The sequence below is a fragment of the Balaenoptera physalus genome, assembly GCF_965194825.1.
Source record: "Balaenoptera physalus genome assembly, chromosome: 9".
Classification (NCBI taxonomy): Eukaryota; Metazoa; Chordata; class Mammalia; order Artiodactyla; family Balaenopteridae; genus Balaenoptera; species Balaenoptera physalus.
Window position 1 is genome coordinate 33,759,920 of NC_138888.1, and position 19,866 is coordinate 33,779,785.

The 19,866-nt window shown below is 38.1% G+C and overlaps 1 protein-coding gene across 2 annotated transcripts in view; it reads right to left on the bottom strand.

Moving 5' to 3' along the window:
• Positions 1-19,866, bottom strand: part of LAMA2 (laminin subunit alpha 2) — a 622,418-nt gene that overhangs the window by 495,658 nt on the left and 106,894 nt on the right. The window lies entirely within an intron of this gene.

Below are 19,866 nucleotides of genomic sequence, written 5' to 3' on the forward strand. Positions count from 1 at the left end.
AGAGGCCGCGACAGTGAGAGGCCCGCGCACCGCAATGAAGAGTGGCCCCCGCTCGCCGCAACTAGAGAAAGCCCTTGCACAGAAACGAAGACCCAACACAGCCATAAATAAATAAATAAATAGATAGATAGATAGATAGATAGATAGATAGATAGACACTCACCAATTAAAAAAAAAAATGAGCAAGGTGGGCTAGTCTCCACATAAATAAATGAGATTACGTATAAGTCTGTTATTCTCACTAATAAAATTTGAATATGAAAAAACGAACACGAATTTTTGGCATATGGATGTACATGTATGCATAGATAAAGGCATAGATATAGGAAACAAATATATTAAATAAAAAGTCATATTACATTTGCTTTAATTCTAGACCATTCACCTCTCTGACAGAACTCCTAAAACATCTTCTGAAATTTTTGAGACTTTACCTTAGGGAAAACACATATTTAGACAACCAGGAATGATGGACTGTATAAAGTATGTACTGTCATGAAAACTAATAAAGTAAAAAACTACATTTCTCTCCTTCCTCTTCACCCGTGAATGTTTCTCCCTATTTTGCCTTAATGTGAAATGTCATAATATACTAGGAAGGGAGAAGTCAATTCCACATTATGACCTTAGAGTCACTTTTCCCTATTCAGAATAGGAGAAAGATATGTTGAATTTAAATAGATCATGAAAGTTTTTAAATCCCTTCTCTCTCGAGGAGAGAATTTTCTAGATTAGTGAAAATTGATTTCCTCAAATCCACTATGTCTGTGAGCACCTGCCATATGAAATTCTAATTATCAGAGCTGTATCCTCCATTTCACCTGAACCAATGGAAAAAAAATTAAAGGAATATTGTAGCTTTCCCATCTTTTCAGGCATGTTTGGTAGGGATACTTTCAATGTTGCTGTATTTCTGGGAGAAAATTGTCCTGGTTTCAGTACATGTATGGTCATTAGCCAGATTTAGAAAGTATAACTTGGTCCCAAGATATATACAGTTTCATTCGGGTTCACCACTTAGAATTAACATCTTTGATTATAAAAAGACTTTTAAACCTTTTAAACCAATTCAGTAACCAGTTTAAATCTGATTTATTACTGTTGCCACATTGTTCCTGACAAAGAAACCTGCAATAATCCCCAACAGCTGCTGGCCAACAGGTGCTGCCGAATAACATTGAAACACTGAGCCATAAGCTAGAATCAATTTTGTCTCCTTCACTGTTACAATCAAGCAAGCAGAACGACTGGAGCATTTTTAGTCTTACCTTTAATATCCTTCAAAAACAGAGGTGGGAAACAGGACCCCACTGCATAATCAAGAAAGCACACTCCCTGTCATGATAATTGTTCTCCAGAGTCGTGCATTTTATGAGTTACATATAAAACTTATAGGGAAGGTCATCTTCTGAAATCAGAACACAGCTGGAAGGCAGTAAGAATCACATTGTATACATAAAAAACTCAGTGCCTGAGATATCACATTCAAGGGTTTAAATTTTAAGAAGTGCTCATTTGCAATCTGTGAACATATATCAAGGCAATTTAAACTATTTTTGTCCTCTGGCCCCGAATTTACATTCATATCTTTTCCTTCTAACTGCTTCTTTTTGAAAATGGACATTTGAGAAGCCACAAAAGGTCAAATATTTAATTAATGACTCTATGCTTTTCAAAAAAATTATTTCTTCATTTTTCTGAAGACTCACTCTAATGTCTGTCTCCAGCCTGGATTTTTGGATTAAGCACGTTGTGATTTTTTAAAATAACTATCCCAATTAGAAGTTGTGGAATATCTGGCAAAATTTTGAGGTTTTTGAAAAACTAGTCACAACGCAGTTTTTAAAGAATCTGAGCCGTAACCTTGACTCTAGTATTGAGTTTTTGTCATTCTTGGCAAGACATTGTGACTCAATTTTACTATCTATGACACATAAATAACACCAGCATGCTTTATCTTCTGCAGTTGTGGTACCCTTGAAAATCTGTGTGAACCGAAGTTGGGAAAATAAAATTACAAGCTCTGAATATAGTTGGAGAAAAAAAATCAATAAGAAACTGTAAGATGAATCCGTCTGACAAGTGAAGAATCCTTCTATACCCTATTTTTAAAAATAAATTCCCGTTTTAGTATTTTAAAAAATTTCAGCCATAACTCCAAAGTGCTTGGAAGCAAAAAGAGAGAGAATTCCTAATAGTTGAGAGATTGTGGTCTGGGTGGGAAGATAATTAACTTATTTCTACATTGGCTCAAGCATTTTATAGGTAATTTTTATACTAAATGAGTCTTTATTTTACTAAAGAGTTAACTTCTATACTCTCCAAAGACACCCAGTAGAGAGGATTGTTTCCTCATCACCACCAGGTGAGATTTCAATGGCATGTGTTTCTTAATTAATGGTAGTTGGTAGAGATACTGGTATGTTTAATATGAATGAAGATATTCTCTTGTAGGAAACTGTTTTATAGTAGAAGTGCTAAAATTAGCCATTTCTATCTAGGTATTTGGGTTATGCATACCAAAAAAAAAAAAAAAAAATCACAGACCACACTGCAGTAAGCACTCTACATCCTGGGTACAATATGTATTTGCGGTCCCTACAATGTTTTCCAGAAGATTAAGTTGATTCTGTGTGAATCATTTGGAAAATTCCTACAAGTGATTCTATCCAAAAAGTCATCTTTCCCTGCCAAAGGTCCTGGCAATATACAGATCTTGACTCTATCACTATTTAGGGAATACTTCAAGAGGTAGAAAAAATGAAAAAATAAGCTATCTTTGAATGTATATTTTTCTCAGCATTTCTTTACACGTGGAAATAGAATTTTTTTGAATCTAGATTTAACAAACAGCAAGATTTTAGTAAAACAACTGCTTTGTTAGGAGACTCTATATAGTACTAATTAAAGCTACATCTTTGGATTCTTGTGACCTGGGACCAAATACGAGCAAAACTTTTAGTTCTCATTGGTATAATAGGACTAACTATATTTCCACTCTCCCAGGGTTATGATGAAATAGGATGATGGATGTAAATTCTTATGTGGCTTTGTAGTTAATTTTCAGTACTGGAAGAAAATGAACATCTCTTACCTTCACTAACTTTGATTTTTTTTTTACAGTTTGGCAGCCTTATATTACCTTATATCCCAAAGGAGTAATCTTAAGATCAAGAAGATGGACAGCAACACATGCATCAGTGAATGCATGAAGGGTTTCTGCAAGCTTTGGTACAAAGATTAATGCCAGCCTCTGAGACAGCATCAGTATCCCATCGTGCAGGTAATGACACCATGTGCAAGAACAAAATAAGCATGTTGTCACCGTCTTCCATGATTTCAGTCCTGAACTATCATGTGTTGTGTACCTTGGTTCTTTCCTTTCAAACTGTACAGCTACTAAAATGGTGAGGGAAGTTTCTTGAGGATGTATTTCATTAGGTTTAAAACTGCCCATAAAATCTGACAATTTGTGTCAGTGTCGCTGCTAGGAAGCCAAAAAAGCCAGCACACCACGGCAGGCTGCGTGAAACGCCAGCAGCATCTCCATCACCTGACGACTCAACTGTACCCCAAAGACAAACTAATCAACACAGACCATTTTACTGACAGTACACTTGTGTTCCCGTATTTCAGAGAGGCAATTTGGGTATACTTGATGTGTAGCAGCTATTAGGAAAAAATGGCAGCCTAAAATGGAGAAAGCTGGCTGTTAATATTTCTGATATATTCCTCCATCAGAAAAGCACTGGCGACTTTTTCTCGGGAAGATGGCGGAAGAGTAAGACGCGGAGATCACCTTCCTTCCCACAGATACAGTAGAAATACATCTACACGTGGAACTGCTCCTACAGAACACCCACTGAACGCTGGCAGAAAACGTCCGACCTCCAAAAAGGCAAGAAACTCCCCCCGTACTTGGGTAGGGCAAAAGAAAAAAGAAATAACAGAGACAAAAGAATAGGGACGGCACCTGCACCAGTGGGAGGGAGCCGTGAAGGAGGAAAGATTTCCACGCACTAGGAAGCCCCTTAGCGGGCGGAGACTGCGGGTGGCAGAGGGGGGAAGCTTCGGAGCCACGGAGGAGAGCGCAGCCACAGGGGTGCGGAGGGCAAAGCGGAGAGGTTCCCGCACGGAGGCTCGGCGCCGAGCAGCACTCTCCAGCCCGAGAGGCTTGTCTGCTCACCCGCCGGGGCGGGCGGGGCTGGGAGCTGAGGCTCGGGCTTCGGTTGGATCGCAGGGAGAGGACTGGGGTTGGCGGCGTGAACACAGCCTGAAGGGGTTAGTGCACCACAGCTAGCCGAGAGGGAGTCCGGGAAAAAGTCTGCAGCTGCCGAAGAGGCAAGAGACTTTTTCTTGCCTCTTTGTTTCGCGGCGCGCAAGGAGAGGGGATTCAGAGCGCCGCCTAAACGAACTCCAGAGAAGGGCGCAAGCCGCGGCGATCACCGCAGACCCCACAGCAACAGGGGCGCAGAGGAAAAAAACGGAGAGACTCCCGCACAGAGGCTCGGCGCGGAGCAGCACTCACCAGCCCGAGAGGCTTGTCTGCTCGGCGGGCGGGGCTGGGAGCTGAGGCTCGGGTTTCAGTTTCGGTTGGATCGCAGGGAGAGGACTGGGGCTGGCGGCGTGAACACAGCCTGAAGGGGTTAGCGCACCACAGCTGGCTGGTAGGGAGTCCGGGAAAAAGTCTGCAGCTGCCGAAGAGGCAAGAGACTTTTTCTTGCCTCTTTGTTTCGCGGCGCGCAAGGAGAGGGGATTCAGAGTGCCGCCTAAACGAACTCCAGAGAAAGGCGTGAGCCGCGGCGATCAGCACGGACCCCAGAGACGGGCGTGAGACGCTGGGGCTGCTGCTGCCGCCTCCAAAAAGCCTGTGTGTGAGCACAGGTCACTCTCCACATCGCCCCTCCCGGGAGCCTGTGCAGCCCGCCACTGCCAGGGTCCCGTGATCCGGGGACAAGTTCCCCGGGAGAACGCACTGCCCGCCTCAGGCTGGTGCAACGTCACGCCGGCCTCGGCCGCCGCAGGCTCACCCCGCCTCCTCTGTACACCTCCCTCCCCGCGGCCTGAGTGAGCCAGAGCCCCCGAAGCAGCTGCTCCTTTAACCCCGTCCTGTCTGTGCGGGGAATAGACGCCCTCAGGCGACCTACACGCAGAGGCGGGTCCAAATCCAAAGCTGAACCCCAGGAACTGTGCGAACAGGGAAGATAAGGGGAAATCTCTCCCAGCAACCTTAGAAGCAGCGGATTAAAACTCCACAAACAACTTGATGTGCCTGCATCTGGTGAATACCTGAATAGACAACGAATCATCCCAAATTCAGGAGGTGGACTTTGGGAGCAGGATATATTAATTTTTCCCCTTTTCCTTTATTTGTGAGTGTATATGTATATGCTTCTGGGTGCGATTTTGTCTGTATAGCTTTGCTTTACAATAGCTTTATTTTACTTCACTATATTATAGCCTCTTTCTTTCTTTCTTTCTATTTTTTCTCCCTTTTACTCTGAGCCGTGTGGACGAAAGGCTCTTGGTGCTCCAGCCAGGCATCAGGGCCGTGCCTCTGAGGTGGGAGAGCCAACTTCAGGACACGGGTCCACAAGAGACCTCCCAGCTTCACGTAATACCAAACGGCAAAAATCTCTCAGAGATCTCCATCTCAACATCAAGACCCAGCTTCACTCAACGACCAACAAGCTACAGTGCTGGACACCCTATGCCAAACAACTAGCAAGACAGGAACACAGCCCCATCCATTAGCAGAGAGGCTGCCTAAAATCATAATAAGGCCACAGACACCCCAAAATACACCACCAGACGTGGACGTGCCCACCAGAAAGACAAGATCCAACCTCATCCACCAGAGCTCAGGCACTAGTTCCCTCCACCAGGAAGCCTACACAACCCACTGAACCAACCTTAGCCACTGGGGACAGATACCAAAAACAACAGGAACTACGAACCTGCAGCCTGTGAAAAGGAGACCCCAAACACAGTAAGATAAGCAAAATGAGACGACAGAAAAACACACAGCAGATGAAGGAGCAGGGTCAGAACATACCAGACTTAACAAATGAAGAGGAAATAGGTAGTCTACCTGAAAAAGAATTCAGAATAATGATAGTAAGGATGATCCAAAATCTTGGAAATAGAATAGACAAAATGCAAGAAACATTTAACAAGGACGTAGAAGAACTAAAGAGGAACCAAGCAATGATGAAAACCACAATAAATGAAATTAAAAATACTCTAGATGGGATCAATAGCAGAATAAGTGAGGCAGAAGAAAGGATAAGTGACCTGGAAGATAAAATGGTGGAAATAACTACTGCAGAGCAGGATAAAGAAAAAAGAATGAAAAGAACTGAGGACAGTCTCAGAGACCTCTGGGACAACATTAAACGCGCCAACATTCGAATTATAGGGGTCCCAGAAGAAGAAGAGAAAAAGAAAGGGACTGAGAAGATATTTGAAGAGATTATAGTTGAAAACTTCCCTAATATGGGAAAGGAAATAGTTAATCAAGTCCTGGAAGCACAGAGAGTCCCATACAGGATAACCCCAAGGAGAAACACACCAAGACACATATTAATCAAACTGTCAAAAATTAAATATAAGGAAAACATATTAAAGGCAGCAAGGGAAAAAAAACAAATAACACACAAGGGAATCCCCATAAGGTTAACATCTGATCTTTCAGCAGAAACTCTGCAAGCCAGAAGGGAGTGGCAGGATATACTTAAAGTGATGAAGGAGAAAAACCTGCAACCAAGATTACACTACCCAGCAAGTATCTCATTCAGATTCGATGGAGAAATTAAAACCTTTACAGACAAGCAAAAGCTGAGAGAGTTCAGCACCACCAAACCAGCTTTACAACAAATGCTAAAGGAACTTCTCTAGGCAAGAAACACAAGAGAAGGAAAACACCTACAATAACAAACCCAAAACATTTAAGAAAATGGGAATAGGAACATACATATCGATAATTACCTTGAATGTAAATGGATTAAATGCTCCCACCAAAAGACACAGGCTGGCTGAATGGATACAAAAACAAGACCCATATATATGCTGTCTACAAGAGACCCACTTCAGACCTAGAGACACATACAGACTGAAAGTGAGGGGATGGAAAAAGATATTCCATGCAAATGGAAATCAAAAGAAAGCTGGAGTAGCAATTCTCATATCAGACAAAATAGACTTTAAAATAAAGACTATTACAAGAGACAAAGAAGGACACTATATAATGATCAAGGGATCGATACAAGAGGAAGGTATAACAATTGTAAATATTTATGCACCCAACATAGGAGCACCTCAATACATAAGGCAAATACTAACAGCCATAAAAGGGGAAATCGACAGCAACACAATCATAGTAGGGGACTTTAACACCCCACTCTCACCAATGGACAGATCATCCAAAATGAAAATAAATAAGGAAACACAAGCTTTAAATGATACATTAAACAAGATAGACTTAATTGATATTTATAGGACATTCCATCCAAAAACAACAGAATACACATTTTTCTCAAGTGCTCATGGAACATTCTCCAGGATAGATCATATCTTGGGTCACAAATCAAGCCTTGGTAAATTTAAGAAAATTGAAATCGTATCAAGTATCTTTTCCGACCACAACGCTATGAGACTAGATATCAATTACAGGAAAAGACCTGTAAAAAATACAAACACATGGAGGCTACACAATACATTACTTAATAACGAAGTGATCACTGAAGAAATCAAAGGGGAAATCAAAAAATACCTAGAAACAAATGACAATGGAGATACGACGACCCAAAACCTATGGGACGCAGCAAAAGCAGTGCTAAGAGGGAAGTTTATAGCAATACAAGCCTACCTCAAGAAACAGGAAACATCTCGAATAAACAACCTAACCTTGCACCTAAAGCAATTAGAGAAAGAAGAACAAAAAAACCCCAAAGCCAGCAGAAGGAAAGAAATTATAAAGATCAGGTCAGAAATAAATGAAAAAGAAATGAAGGAAACAATAGCAAAGATCAATGAAACTAAAAGCTGGTTCTTTGAGAAGATAAACAAAATTGATAAACCATTAGCCAGACTCATCAAGAGAAAAAGGGAGAAGACTCAGATCAATAGAATTAGAAATGAAAAAGGAGAAGTAACCACTGACACTGCAGAAATACAAAAGATCATGAGAGATTACTACAAGCAACTCTATGCCAATAAAATGGACAACCTGGAAGAAATGGACAGATTCTTAGAAATGCACAAACTGCCGAGACTGAACCAGGAAGAAATAGAAAATATGAACAGACCAATCACAAGCACTGAAATTGAAACTGTGATTAAAAATCGTCCAACTTGGGCTTCCCTGGTGGCGCAGTGGTTGAGAGTCCGCCTGCCGATGCGGAGGACACGGGTTCGAGCCCTGGTCTGGGAAGATCCCACATGCCGCGGAGCAACTAGGTCCGTGAGCCACGACTACTGAGCCTGCGCGTCTGGAGCCTGTGCTCCGCAACGAGAGGCCACGATAGTGAGAGGCCCGTGCACCGCGATGAAGAGTGGCCCCCGCTTGCCACAACTAGAGAAAGCCCTCGCACAGAAACCCAACTCGCACAGAAGACCCAACACAGCCAAAATTAAAATAAATAAATAAATATTTAAAAATCGTCCAACAAACAAAAGTCCAGGACCAGATGGCTTCACAGGCGAATTCTATCAAACATTTAAAGAAGAGCTAACACCTATCCTTCTCAAACTCTTCCAAAATATAGCAGAGGGAGGAACACTCCCAAACTCATTCTACAAGGCTACCATCACCCTGATACCAAAACCAGACAAAGATGTTCCAAAGAAAGAAAACTACAGACCAATATCACTGATGAACATAGATGCAAAAATCCTCAACAAAATACTAGCAGACAGAATCCAACAGCACATTAAAAGGACTATACACCATGATCAAGTGGGGTTTATCCCAGGAATGCAAGGATTCTTCAATATACGCAAATCAATCAACGTGATACACCATGTTAACAAATTGAAGGAGAAAAACCATATGATCATCTCAACAGATGCAGAGAAAGCTTTCAACAAAATTCAACACCCATTTATGATAAAAGCCCTGCAGAAAGTAGGCATAGAGGGAACTTTCCTCAACATAATAAAGGCCATATATGACAAACCCACAGCCAACATCGTCCTCAATGGTGAAAAACTGAAACCATTTCCACTAAGATCAGGAACAAGACAAGGCTGCCCACTCTCACCACTATTAATCGACATAGTTTTGGAAGTGTTAGCCACAGCAATCAGAGAAGAAAAAGAAATAAAAGGAATCCAAATCGGAAAAGAAAAGTAGAGCTGTCACTGTTTGCAGATGACATGATACTATACATAGAGAATCCTGAAGATGCTCCCAGAAAACTACTAGAGCTAATCAATGAATTTGGTAAAGTAGCAGGATACAAAATTAATGCACAGAAATCTCTTGCATTCCTATACACTAATGATGAAAAATCTGAAAGTGAAATTAAGAAAACACTCCCATTAACATTGCAACCAAAAGAATAAAAAGCTAGGAATAAACCTACCTAAGGAGACAAAAGACCTGTATGCAGAAAATTATAAGATTGTGATGAAAGAAATTAAAGATGATACAAATAGATGGAGAGATATACCATGTTCTTGGATTGCAAGAATCAACATTGTGAAAATGACTCTACTACCCAAAGCAATCTACAGATTCAATGTAATCCCTATCAAACTACCACTGGCATTTTTCACAGAACTAGAACAAAAAATTTCACAATTTTATGGAATCACAAAAGACCCCGAATAGCCAAAGCAATCTTGAGAATGAAAAATGGAGCAAAAGGAATCAGGCTCCCTGACTTCAGACTATACTACAAAGCTACAGTAATCAAGACAGTATGGTACTGGCACAAAAACAGAAACATAGATCAATGGACCAAAACGTACAAACAACTCATGCAGCTCAATATCAAAAAAACAAACAACCCAATCCAAAAATGGGCAGATGACCTAAGTAGACATTTCTTCAAAGAAGATATACAGATTGCCAACAAACACATGAAAGAATGCTCAACATCATGAATCATTAGAGAAATGCAAATCAAAACTACAATGAGATATCATCTCACACCAGTCAGAATGGCCATCATCAAAAAATCTATAAACAATAAATGCTGGAGAGGGTGTGGAGAAAAGGGAACCCTCTTGCACTTGGTGGGAATGTAAATTGATACAGTCACTATGGAGAACAGTATGGAGGTTCCTTAAAAAACTAAAAATAGAACTACCATACGACCCAGCAATCCCACTACTGGGCATATACCCTGAGAAAACCATAGTTAAAAAAGAGTCATGTACCAAAATGTTCATTGCAGCTCTATTTACAATAGCCAGGACATGGAAGCAACCTAAATGTCCATCATCGGATGAATGGATAAAGAAGATGTGGCACATATATACAATGGAATATTACTCAGCCATAAAAAGAAATGAAATGGAGTTACTTGTAGTGAGGTGGATGGAGTTAGAGTCTGTCATACAGAGTGAAGTAAGTCAGAAAGAGAAAAACAAATACAGTATGCTAACACATATATATGGAATCTAAGGGGGAAAAAAAAGGGTCATGAAGAACCTAGGGGCAAGATGGGAATAAAGACACAGACCTACTAGAGAATGGACTTGAGGATATGGGGAGGGGGAAGGGTAAGCTGTGACAAAGTGAGAGAGTGGCATGAACATATATACACTACCAAATGTAAAATAGATAGCTAGTGGGAAGCAGGCGCATAGCACAGGGAGATCAGCTCGGTGCTTTGTGACCACCTAGAGGGATGGGATAGGGAGGGTGGGAGGGAGGTAGATGCAAGAGGCAAGAGATATGGGAACATATGTGTATGTATAACTGATTCACTTTGCTATAAAGCAGAAACTAACACACCATTGTAAAGCAATTATACTCCAATAAAGATGTTTAAAAAAAAAAAAAAGAAAAGCACTGGCCAAAGTGATTCCTTTCACTAAATCTCCCTTAGTGAATAGAATGTTAGACTAGTTATTCGTGTGTGATTTACATACACGTGGCAACACTTTGGTAATCCTGTCTGAGCCCACATATCTTAATCAAATAGCATGGTCAGACATTTCATTTGGAAAAAAAAGGATGTATTTTAAATAGATTCCAATGCCACAGAGAAATTACTTTTTGAAAGCAATTTAATATGGTTCCATGAATAGCATCTAGGATCCCCAATTCACTTAACATTTAAGAACCTACTATGTACCAGCAGACAATCTGTTTGCCAAACACCATGTGGTGCTCAGGGGACACACAGATCACAGACATAGCCCCTGTTTTCCAGGAGCTCACTCCACTGTGGAAGAAACAGCAGCGGTGGCACCAAGAGTTGCTTAGCATCCCTCATACTTCGCCTTTCCTTGGTAATCTCTGTGAGCTTCCCTAAAACCTTCTCGAATCAATACAATCTAAGTAAAACACTGCGCTGCCACTGCATCTTAGAGACAAGTCTCCTCGGCCCCCCTTCCAAGATTGCTTCCCCTGAGCTCTCCACAGAGCTACCTAAGCCCATGTTGGGAAACAGGCACAAACCTTCAGTGGCAATATCATGTGATAAATAATATAAATACAAAGACCTCTGTAGCTCAGAGTGGTGACTGTTAAAAGATTAGGACATCAGGGGATTATTTCAGGAAATTCTTAAAAGGTGAGGACATGTTGCCCATGCAAATAATAGGAAGTTTAGGAGAAGGGAGGCAGAAGGGGCAACCTTTGAGAAAGTGTATGCAGGTTCACTGTGCAATAACTACGAAGCACTCAGCATGACAAGAGCACAGTGCGTCAATGCAAGGCGTGTCAAAGATTAGGTTGGGCTGATGAACAGGGACCAGATTATAAAGGGGATGCCTGTCTTATTAAAAGTTCCAATATAAACTTTAAATTGGAGACTATGGCATCCTTACGAGAATATTAAGCAACAGAGATGTGCGAATGGGAGAAGGAAGAGAGGGTGGCAGATGACTAACTTAAGAGGCTGTTCAGAAATTAAAGGAAGAAATATTTAGATTCTGGATGAAGGTAGTGGCTGTAGGACTGGAAAGAAGCAGAAGGCTTTTAGAAAGATGTCAGAGGCAATACCCACAGCACTTGGTGGCTGAGTGGATGGCAACTGTAAAAGTGGCCTCCATGGTATGGCTTGTGGTGTGGATAATGGGTGAATGGGGCTCTTCATCAAGATCAGGAATATAGAGGAAGAAATGAGAGGTCACAATGACTAGTGCCCAGCCGCTATGATCGAAACAAGTAGGTTTAAGGCAGCTAAAACAAAATAAGATTATCACCCATTTCTTCCTAAAAGAAATCTGTTGACACAAGTAGTAAAAAGACACTAAACTCTTAGCAAAAAGCACTTTAAAATTTCACATTAAAATTCTACAAAAGTGTTATGCAGAGAGCAATACAATTTCCTATATATGATCATAACCATAAATGACGTCTCTGGGTTTCAATAATCGAAGATCACATTTTAAACACTTTACAAGTTGGTTCTCACCTAGCCTGTGATATCTGCTGCCAATATTATATATTTAATTATAGACTGATTAAATACTGATCATTAGGCATTTATGATAAATGCCTAACATTAGGCTTTGCCATCAGAGACACTGATGGGCACTTTTCAATCTTAGGTTCTTCTTTTTTTTTTAACCAAAACATAAGAATAATTATATCACACTTACATATCTTTTCTTTAAAAATACAATAAATCTCAAACAGATAGTTCTGAAGAAAAAGCATGAGAATAGGAAACACTTGAAAGTAGGATCTCCCCTAACAAAAACTAGAAATATGGAGCTAATGGGTAGATAAATAAATATAAAAAGGGACAGAAACACAAAAATTATATATATATATATATATAAAATTATATATAATATAGATATATTCTTTCCCTTGAGTTGAGGCATCTTTGGGTCAATCTACAGAGCTATAGAATAATTGGAAAACTTTTCTAGAATGAAACTATTGTAACTATTCCTTCAACAACAATTTATTAGTCTCTGTGTATTTAGCATAGGAACTGGAGTTAATTTAAATTGTACAATTACTATTAAATTATTGGAAATATTTTAAAGTAATGAGAAGTCGACAAGTTATCAATTACTCAAAAATTTAGTAAAATACCAGTATTAAAATGCTAAAAAAAATCATCAGGTAGGATAATCCTCACCTGTTCCTCCTTTTGGAGGGCAGATACAGAGTGAAGTAGGTCAGAAAGAGAAGAACAAATATCGTACCATATCACATATATGTGGAATCTAGAAAAATGGTACAGATGAACTTATTTGCAAAGCAGAAACAGAGTCACAGATGTAGAGAACAAACTTACAGTTACCAAGGGGGGGAAGGGGGCGATGGGATGAATTGGGAGATTGAGACTAACATATATACACTACTATGTATAAAATAGATAACTAATGAGAACCTACTGTATAGTCAGGGAACTCTACTCAATGCTCTGTGGTGACCTAAATGGGAAGGAAATCTAAAAAATAGTGGATATATGTATACTTATGACTGATTCACTTTGCTGTACAGCAAGAAATGAACACAACATTGTAAAGGCAATAAAAATTAATTTAAAAATTTACAAATAAAATGCTAAAAAAGCAAGTTTTCTTTATATTATCTTATTATATAAAGCACAATAGGGCTTCCCTGCTGGCACAGTGGTTAAGAATCTGCCTGCCAATGCAGGGGACACAGGTTCAAGCGCTGGTCTGGGAAGATCCCACATGCCGCGAAGCAACTAAGCCCGTGCGCCACAACTACTGAGCTTGCACTCTAAAGCCCGCGATCCACAACTACTTAGCCCATGGGCTGCAACTACTGAAACCCGCGCGCCTAGAGCCCGTGCTCTGCAACAAGAAAAGCACTGCAATGAGAAGCCCGAGCACCGCAACGAAAGAATAGCCCCTGCTCGCCACAACTAGAGAAACCCTGGCACAGCAACAAAGACCCAATGCAGCCAAAAATAAATTAATTAATTAAAAAAAAAAAATCAGGACAGACAGGAAAATGCTGCTGTTTTAGCCATTTAAAAAAAAAAAAAAAAAACCCACAATAGATAACGTTAGTAAATCATTTTTTTTTTATTTCAAGGCTGAGATATTTGAGTGGGCTAAGAATGGAGCAATCATTATCCCCTCCTCCTCCTCCAAGAAAAATGTGAGGTGTGTTATCTATAAAAATTAATGAAGAAGGAAGAAAACAAAGAAAGAAGGAAGGGGGGATGGAGAGAAAAACGAGGGAGAACTTAAACTCACTGCCTTACACAAGCCTAACCTCAGCGGCCAACATAAACACTGAGAATAAACTCTGGGAAAGAAACCTTAGCATTTTTACACAAAAAGGATAGTAAATCATAACTTATAGAAGTATTTATCCAAAATAACACACATTAAAGTAGAATTTTCTTTCCAGTATATTTTTTCTTTCCAAAATAAATTTCTGACAACTCAGTAGATATTTTATAGAAGTTTTGAATGTTATTGAGGAATCTGATAATTCCTTAAGGTTTCACTTGAACATTTGGATCACATAAATTGAAACCAGGGTGAAATTGTGTCAACAGGCACTAACTATAAATACGTCCTGAAATGAGTTTAGTGGGAAATGTGTTAAATTCCATATAATAGAATATTATGAAGCATCAAAAAGATATTGTGTTTATAATTTGACAATAATTAGAACATGTCAAAATATGTGCATATACTATAATAGAATATAAGAAAAAGAATTATAAATAAAGCCAGAAAATAAGAAAAGTACATTGTTCTTAATTTGCAAATTAAAATCAAAGTAAGAAAAACAAGAAACTTAGTTTACAATTTAGTAAATGAATTTCAGTCAAACTGTATTTACTAAGAGGACAATATGCTAGGCTCCGATGATTCAACAGTCCACAAAACAAACATGATCCCTGCTCTCACAGAAATACATCCTTGCTAAATTGTTCAGAAATACATATGCGTGTAAATCAGTGAGTATTGAGACACGACTGTATTTGACTGAAAATAACCACCATCATCGTACCTCTGATTTGGAAACTTATTTTTCTAAAATGTTTCAAGACATAGCAGTAGTTTACATGTCCACCTTGCTCCTCTTTGCTGCTACTACCAAATCAGTTTCCTCTTTCCCTCCAGAAATTTCAGCTTATTTGAAGCTTCTATCATCAAGCTATACCACCTACTACATCCCCCACTGCTTTCATAAAACCACCTTCTAGGCATTTTAAAGACATAGTTTCTGGTTCATCTTCCTTCCCACCTCTCCTTGTGTAACTGCAAAATCAACACATGTGACTCACCCAGTGTTCAGGTCCTTGACTTCCTCATCAACCTCTTTTATGCCTCTCCATCTCCAGTACCCACCCTCAGGGCTCCTCCCTAGACCTGGCATTCACCACACCACCTTATCCTTTCAGCTCACTCACTCTTGTACCCCATTACAACAATCATGGTCCTTTCTCTTATCCATCCTCTCTTTCCTGCCATCATTCCCTCCTCCCTGGCTTAATGATTCCATGATCCATCATTAAAATCACTGCATAACAAACCTCCTCAACTCCATTTCTCTTTTAAGAAAGCTGCTTCATTCTTTTACTTAAAATTCACTGGAAAATTTGAACATCTTATCACAGGTATGAACTCTTGAATAGCCAGCTTGTACCTACAGTTTCAACCTTGACTCACATTATTCTTCCCCTCCCTTACTTTACCCTAGTCGCACTGGCCATTTCTTGAACCCACCAAACTCTTTCTTACTATTATGCCTATCCACTTTTTCATCATTCTGCCTTATGAGCTTATCTCCCCAACTCTTGACTTGCCAGCCTCTTTCTCATCCTTCTTCTCTCAGTTGTAATGTCACCTCCACATATAGTCTTCTCTGGCCATTTCATCTAAAATAACTTGACACAATGACTTTCTATTACATTGTCTTGTTTATTTCCTTCTTAGAACTAACTGTATATATAGTTATATTGTTTAATTACTTACTGGCTATCTCCTGCATTAGACTTATAAGCGCCATAAGGACAAAGCCCTTATCTGTTTTGTTCACTTTTATATTACATATTAGCAAATATTAAATTCATACACAAATTAATAGAATGAATAAAAGGGAAGTAATAGGAGAGTAAGGTTTGACTATATACATGTCAAAAATCTAAAAATAGTATTAAAAAAAAAAGGGGGCGTGTGGAATTGGATGAAGGCCATCAAAAGGTGCTAAAACTTCCAGTTATAAGATACATAAGTACTAGGAATGTAAACATGATAAATATAATTAACACTGCTGTATGTTAAATGCAAAAATTGTTAAGAGAATAAATCCTAATAGTTCTCATCACACACAAAAAATTTTTTTCTACTTATTTAATTTTGTACTTATATGAGATGATGGATGTTCACTAAATTTATTGTTATAATAATTTCATGATGTATGTGAGTCAAATTATTATGCTGTACACCTTAAAATTATACAGTGCTATATATCCATTAAATCTCAATATAAAGGAAGAAAAATAAATGAACAAATAAAAATTGATTTAGAAAGGAAAAACTAAAGAAAAATAGTAAAAAAAAAAAAAAAAAAAAGAGTTCAATATTTCCTTAGCCATCTATACAAAAAAAAAATCAGTATACACCAAGTCTAGTAATTATACTCTTTTTTGGTCAATATAACTAAGAGAAATTAAGCCATATAAATGTATTTTTATGCAAAAACTGGTAATAACTAACATAAAAATTCACTAATCAAAAAAAGAAAAATCAGTCAAGTGGGTTGTTTGATAGCATATAATAAGGAAAATGATATCTGAATTCAATTTTTGAAAATTAAAATGAAAGTAGCATGAAAAATATAGATAGATAGAACCCAGAAATTCATCTATAAGAGAATCAGATTCAAATCATGAAATAACAAAGATATGCTAAGTCATAATATTTACCATAAATTCTGAAATTCACAAATATTAAGTAATTGAATATGTCATTGATGAGTCACAAATCTAACGAATCATGGGATTTCTCTACCAAATATCAGGTTCTTATCAACCCTCTCAACTTCATCCTATGAAACCTTCTTTAACTATCCAGGTAAATACAGTATTATGCTAAGTATAATAGAATTATGTTAAACACATATATTATCTGACATAATATCTATGAGAATTTTCACTCAGAAAATAATTTCTATTGACTATATATAATTCAATGTGATAAACTTTTACATGTTCTTTATTTTCTCTGCCCATAAAACTATACCCATGAGGATACTTTTTAACTATCTCTAAACTTCTATGGGGTAGAAGATTGTATTAGATATGTGATCAGGATTTGTATAATAAGTGTTATTTTTAAAAGTAATCTTGGTAAAATATACAGTGGAACTTACATCCAATTTAATCTTCAGTTTCAAAGATAAAACTACATAGGTTCGATCAAATGGTAACAACACAAATAAATAAACAAAAAGCACTCAGCTAAATATTGATTCAAACTACCATAAGAAACTCAAAGTGTATCAGACTCTAAATAGATCAGATTCCATCCCTTTAGTATTCCTTTAGCATAGGTATTATAAACTCTGGCCTACTGTCCCGGAATGGTTCCATAACCTTGGTGTGATACACTAAAAACATCTTCATTCACAAATTTGGACCATTCAGCTAGTTGCAAACTGAGTAAACTAATAAGATAACGGATACCCCAAATCCTGGGAGTCTTCCTTGAAATAAAAATCCTTGGTATTCCTTGCTTTTCTCACCTGTCCTTCTCACAGTTACAGGTGTGTAATCATACGACAGAGATTCCTAATCTATCCTTTTGATTTGGACCACCAATTTTCAGCAGTTCCAGCTGTCACAATCCATTATGCACCATTCCTTAAAGCTCTTCTGTCATAAATATCTAATTCTCTGGTTCTTAGCATTGACATAGCATTAACTCTTAAAATTTGATTCACAAAACCACTCCAGTCCTCAAGTATAATACTCCCACTTGAAATTAGCCTACCAGTTTATTAAACACCACAGAGTATTGCTCAAAAAGCCCAAGCTGATTAGTCTTTAATTAAAATAGCCACAGTTTGGACCCTTAATATCTCACTGGATTTAAACTTTCTATTAATTTTTCTCTGAGTCTATTAATCATAGTAATTAAATGAAAGGAACATGTGGAACAAAGACACTACTCCTTTCTTTCATAGATTTCTTGTTTAAAAAACACTGCCTCTCCCTCCCCGCACGAACACACACACACATTGTAAAGTTTATGTTTTTTAAAAAACTATTACTTCTGCATAAAAAAGCTACAAATTTTCTTTCATGTAGCCAGAATAGTCAACCATAACAATATGTATATTAGGGCTATGTTAATTTTCAAAAAAAGGGGGGAGCAAGGATGCAGGTAAGAGTGTCTTTCATGTATATGCTGAAAAGCTCACACAAAAGAGAACAGAAATGTACAACTAGCCTGTAATGATGTGTGTAATATATTCTCAATATAATATGTATAAAATCTAACATATAAATAAATTTGAGTGTAAATTTCCCATCCCCTTTTGAGTTGCCTAGCAACACGAAGGCACCCAGAACCACTGTCAAGACAATGTTACTGAAATTTGTGAGAAGTAACTGTTCACTCATTGTTAAGTCAGGCTCCATGTACATTATATCTAAACTCTTGGTGGATCATTTTCCAGTTTCTGCTGCTAGTAATGTTTTCATACGAAAAAGAGAGTACTTTTTCATTTTCTCTTCAGCTTTCCAGTCAGGATGTTTTTGGCACGATCGATATACGTGCATAAAAATGTGGCTGTTGTCATTTAAAATAAATAATCCATGGCACTCACTGCTGGGGTTCAGTGATTTCATCCGCAGAAAGATTTTGCAGTGTATCTCAGGGATGGTTCTCATTGACAGGTAGAGAAATTAAGAAGTACCAGCGATGTATCTGGCATATGAAACCCAAAATATTTTTATTTAAAACAAAACATTCTGCTATCTTAAATGAAATTTCCATTCTCCTTTTGGATAGCCTAGTATATAACTGAGAATTGGACCTTACTTTGACATTGTCCCAACTTTAGTTATAGTTTTCTCTTCACAGCAGTAGATTCAATGAGGTGATGCACATGAAGTATCTACAACAAAACTGTCAATAAACAGTGAAGACAAAAAGGACAAAAGCCATGTGGAAACACTGAAATGTTACTGCACAAAATATACAATTGGTTTCTTCCTACCCTAACCTAGCTAGTCAGGAATTACACTCTTCCTACTCTTCACTAAACATAAATGTAATTGGATACTGCAGAATATAGACGTTTTATTTAAATTTAAATGTGAAAGCATGATATGTGTATGTATGTGTGTGTGTGTGTGTGTGTGTGTGTGTAGTTCTCCTTAAATGCCAATTCCTGGGTCTCATATCCAGATACCCTAAATTGCAAAAAAAAAAAAAAAAAAAAAAAGATTTTTATCAAAGATGATAATTATTTGAATGCCTTATAGTTGCAAACTATTTCTAATTTGCAACATTTCTCATTTAATGGAGGGCTACATCCCAACTCCTGAAATAACCTGATCATAGAATAAGAAATGTCTCTAACTTCAGTAAGACCATAACATTCTTGAGGGATATATCTTTGGATCACAAATCTCATAATGCATAAAAAATTTAAATGACTAGAAGTTGAACTTCTTTTTAGGTACCACTTCCTGCTATGAAACAAAGTTTTTATTACTTTTTAAAAGT